Raw genomic sequence first — 5621 nt, 5'->3', positions numbered from 1 at the left:
ATTTATTTATGATGTTAGTTTCAAATTATTCCATCCCTGTTGGAATGTCTTAATTTATTAATAACGACACAGTAGACCATTTGAAGATAAGTGAGAAGTCAAAGAAAATTATAGGTATTATAAATATAAATGGAAAATTCCAAAAGTAATTTGATTAAATTCCATATGATATTACTTTTAAAAGGATTTAATATAATATAAACATTACATTTGCATAATACTCATCACAGACAATTGATCAGTAAGTATGCAAGTATTTAGTTGTTGCATGTCTCAGGTCCCCCAAATAAACCATGTCTTTACATCTTCATGAATTTAATTATATTTCTTAAATAATATATTACTAATTTAGGTATTTGTTGAGGACTTACAACTGCATACTGGATATATTGCTTTATATACTCATAAATGTCTTTTAAGAAATCATTAAAATATCTATTTAACCTCAATAATGATCCTGTTAAATTTCAATTTAATGCCTAGTTAAGTATGTTTAGGGCAAATCACTTAGGCTATGCCTATACAGATGAAATGAATTAAAGTATCAAAATAGTTATGTGAATAATTTCAGTCAAAAGTAAATTTTAAGATCTAAATTAACCAAGGCAAATATCTTCTTTGATCATTTATTTTAGGTACCTCTATAATTGTGGGTTTTGTTTTTTTTTGAAAGATAAAGTTTGTATGTCATTAAAACAAATGTGAAAGTTCCTCAGGGTAGTAAACCTTTTTTTTTTTTTTCTGTTTCTTTTTTGCTGCAGTATTCTTCCCATAGACCAATTGAATTAATTAGGATGTATAGAATTGATGCACAATAAATTTTTAATAAAACTACATACCCTGAATTAGAAACATTACATGATATCTACATACCATTAATTTTCATGGAGTATGAAATTTTATAGTTTTTATTACGAGTTTTATAAAATATTATTATGCTGTAATTTTCTAAGTGTCTCTAATATAAAACCAATTCATGAGGTTTTGTGTTTGTGTAAGAAATGAAAATTAGAGCACTAAATACTTTAGACTAAAGTTGTCTAAATTATCTGGCAAAGAAAGCAGTTTTATTGACTTATTATTTGACTATCTAAAATTGTCACCATTAAAAGATAAAGTGAGGCATATTCAAAATTTTGAGTTTATCTGAGCAGAAATCAAGTTCAATAGGGCATTGGCAAACAGGAAGTGGTTATGAGTATTCCTCAGATAGGAGCCAAGATAAAGACATACAGATAAGGTACAGAAGCAAGGAAAGAAAATTGTTTGGCTATAACTTAAAGCTTAGTTGGCTACTTGTGATTGGTTGTCCTTAATTTTCAATTTCTTAACCTTAAGGTGTTTACAGGCGTAAGTTTTATTTGTGTATTTAGGCCTTCAAAGCATTAGAACCACTTCAGTCTAATGGGTGTCTTCTATAGTTAATAACTTATATGTTTATTTTTTACTTATTATATAAGTACCACTCTTCTGGATACTGAATCTTATTTGAAGATTAAAAGTATATAGAAATCTAACCTTTCAGTCTTCGTTTGCTAAGTCACTTCAGTCATACCCGCCTGTTTGTGACCCCATGACGCATAAATCACAGGACTCCTCTGTTCATGGGATTCCCCAGGTAAGAATACTGGAGTGGGTTGCCATGCCCTCTTCCAAGGGATCTTCATCTTCCTGACCCAGGGATCAAACCTGGGTCACTCATTTCTCCTGCATTGCAGCCCTGTTCTTTACCACTGAGCAACCTGGGAAACCAGTCTAAAATGGTAATATATGTGGAAATAAAACCATAAAGAAGTACAAGTAGAATGTGATATATACAAAAAAAAAGGGGATAAAGATGAAAATATTTGAGTGTTCAGGGGAAAAGGCAATTATTTCCAAAAAAGCGTTTTTTTTTTTTTTTTAAATAAAAAATGACATTCTATTATATAAAAAATTGGTGAAATTTGGAAAGCATCAAATATTTGAAAATCGTTAAATAAAGAACTATAAATAGCCCCAAAAAGCTGAGTTGTAGGATTAAAAAAAATACTTACTATGAGTCCAAGAAATAGCTCTAAGTTTGATGGAAGTGTCAGGCGAGTGTATACTCCTCGGTTCTTTGTCTCGTCACAACAAAAATTTGGAGTGACGAACATTAAAGCCCCCTTGGCGGGTCACAGCTCTCGGGTCTTGGACAGACCGTGTTATAGCTCTTAAATAAATCAGTGTTATAGCTCAGTGTTATAGCTCAACTTATTTAGATAATAGCAGGAAAATCCATCTTCGAGGCGTGAGAGCACTTCGATCCAAAGACGCGAAGAGAAGAGCGCCCCATCGCGGGAGAGAGAGAGAGAAGAGGGCTTTGGATCCTCTTTTTATGTGTTTCTCTGTCCCTGGGCCTGTCTTATGTAAATTGGGCCAGCCAGGAGTGTTGTTTGTTTTACCTGAGGTTCTCACTCTGGTCCTTGAACCTTCCTTTGTTCTATTTTCGGGGGCTTTTCCCTTCCAGGTCTTTTAGCCACTGCTATTCTGGACTTCTTTTCCCTATTCTAACTACCTAACAGAAGTAAGCTATGTAAGAAGGACAGTAGTTTAGGACTTGTGGTGGTGGTGTAGTTGCTAAGTCATGTCCAACTCTTGCAAACACATGGACTGTAGCCTGCTAGCTCTTTTGTCCATAGAATTCTACAGGGAAGAATACTGAAGTGGGTTACCTTTTCCTTCTCCAGAAGATCTTTCCCACCCAGGAATCAAACCCAGGTCTCCTGAATTGCAGGCAGATTCTTTACTCACTGAGCTATGAGCGAAGCCCAGTTTAGAACATAGTTGTCAGCATTGTCTGGTACAGTGAATGAATTGTATGTCCAGTTAAGGAGTTCAAATATTGATGGGATTTATTAAAGTGACTATCTTGAGTACATTTTTTCATGGAGCAAATCACATTTATTAACCCAAGTTTTTCATTGATTCTGTATAACTGGCATATTATTTGTTTAAATAAGCTTAGGCATAGAAAAAAAACTGAAAACCCTAAGTGTTTGTTCAGAAAATGAAACCTAAGATCAAGATAAGCCCTGAGAGCATTAATCATGTGTCAAATTTTAGTCATTTGTAATCTTTTAAATAACTATTGCAAAAAGACCTGTTATGTTCAATCCAGTGAGGGGAAAAATGCAATGCTCTGAACGTCTGTGTCCAATTATTTTCCTATTTCCTCTTCCTACACCATATCAGCTGCATCATTCACCTCAGGTCCTCACTGTTTTTACAATGCAGCAGCTCCTCTAGTTCTCATGAAAAGTGATCTATAATCATGCTGAAATTGATGTGTTAGTGACTTAACATGTAAATCACCACTTTAGACAAAGAGCAGGAAGGGCTAGTGTAATTCTCTATAAGAATTAAATGCTAATGCTGAACTTTTGGTGGCAATAAGGTCAGTTGGTATATTAGCTAGAACTCTGGTTTGCAAGTGGCATAGAATTCAAACCAAATCATCTTAAAGGGGAAATTACTGGTTGATGTCACTGTAATATTAAGTACAAGCTTATGTAAGCGGAAATTATATGAGAAGTATTCCAACAATGTCTCACAGCTGTGCTTTTTTTTTTTTTTTTTAATCTTACCCTGTTTCTCCTGACTCACTTCATAGTCTGTGAGATTTCATTTCTTTCCTGGACTCTATTAGCAGCTTTATACCTTACATACCTCGGTTTGAATTGGGTGGTAGAAGTTGGGTTTCTTTCCCAGAAGTTCCAACAATAACATTACTGTGTTTCATTCATTCTGATTAACTGAAGAATTTCCTCAGTGAACAATTAATGGAATGTTCTGATGCACTTGGTCCAGAACACCTGCTTCATTCCCCATCTGAAGGCAGAAGTGGTTATAAGTAGGAAAAAGTGGTTATAGACAGGACATGGTTATAGGTAGAGAAAGGTAAACTTGGTGGTGTACTTACCAGATGAGAAGCAAATGAGAGAAAGTACATGGTAAGTAAGTAACAAACAAACCTAACTTTTAACTGACCCCAAGGTAGAATTTTTCTTTCTGGAACTCTATTACTTTGGCAATAACATGTAAATGCTGTTTTGTCAAAATGTAAAGTTGGCTTTGATTAAAATTGTATGGCTTATGAATTGTTTGTGCATTCAGTAGTAGTGTCAAGTATGGGAAATTTATGTAGCAATATGAAATATTCCTAAACTTCTCTCTCAACCAAAAAACCCTCATATTTTGTTCAGTGTCAAACCTTAGATTTTTAGAAAGGCTATACCTGCTGTGCTACTTCATAATTCAGGCTGAGTCACTTTTAATTTATCTTCCTCTTTAACTATTTCTCTGTAACTGCACTATTACATGAGGCCAGGTGCCTCTTGGTACATTTCTGGATCCAGATACTCCCTCTCATTCTCAAAATACTTCAACTTTTGCAGCAAACATAACTTCTAAAAGCAGTCATATTAAAAATCAAATTTTTGAAAGAATGTGAAAGTCTTGGTTGAATTTCTATAAGAAAGGACTTTATTATATTTATTTTGAATATGTTTAAAAGAATCACTTCTAGTCAAAATTCTTGTACAAGGTTCTGAATCAGGTTTCCTTTCCTCTCCAGCCTCAAAACATGTGGCCTCTCATTACACAGAAAAATCCCACCACGTTATTAGTTCAAAGAGCTAGTGGCAAGAGAGTTTCACATCTTAATATGTAGAGTACAGAAGGCATGGAAAGACAAGCGTCCTTCTAAAGACAGTCTAAGGATGACATTAAGACTGCCTAGTCTTCACACAATATTGGATGTTTTTGAACTGAATCTATGTTACTAGGCTGTTTTCTCTAGATTCTACTTATATTTTAGACACACTGCTTTTTAGAATGTTTAGAATTAGTATGATGATTTTTTACATAAATTTGATCTTAAAGTTGATTTCCACTGGTATCATCACGTTTTTTCTTTTATGTTACTCTTCCTTCCTGAATCTGCTACTTATTTAACTATTTGTTGAAAGTCTTTTCTTGCTGGAAATCCCTCTTCTCCCTACCTTCACTGTAGTTATTATAAGGACTCAGTTGATACTTCTGTGTCTATACTCTTAATACCTTAAATAATACCTTTATGTAGGATTTTGTGACCAGGAACCTAGCAAACTCTCAATATGTCCTCTATATTTTTTGTAAAGACTTCAGGGGAAAAAACAAAGTCTCTTCTTTCCTCTTTTCTGTCTCTCCCCATCCACATCCCACACCCCCACCTGGGTGGGTTTTTGTCAGCTGGGAAGCTGGTCACAGGTTCCATGCAAAATTTTTAAATCTTAATGTAATGAGACAAAGAAAAGTAGATCACTTATACTCCGTAAAATTTTCATCCCCTTAAAATTTCACTTTGTTACACGGAGCCATATATATTTACATATGTATTTACATAGAGACATAATGTACACATTTATATTTAGCAAAAGTACTTTTATAGAAATTTGTACTTTTGTTCATCTGTCTTTTTTCTATGCAAATATAAATAATATGGGATTTATATTAAGATCATGAAATATCCAAAGTTCATTACTGGCCTTAAATGTTGAAAAAGGTTGAAGTCTTAAATGTTGAAAAAACGTTAAAATTTATACAATTTTTTATTTTTT

The sequence above is a fragment of the Muntiacus reevesi genome, chromosome 17 (assembly GCF_963930625.1).
Source record: "Muntiacus reevesi chromosome 17, mMunRee1.1, whole genome shotgun sequence".
In the NCBI taxonomy this organism is placed as follows: domain Eukaryota; kingdom Metazoa; phylum Chordata; class Mammalia; order Artiodactyla; family Cervidae; genus Muntiacus; species Muntiacus reevesi.
This window is presented reverse-complemented; position numbering follows the sequence as displayed.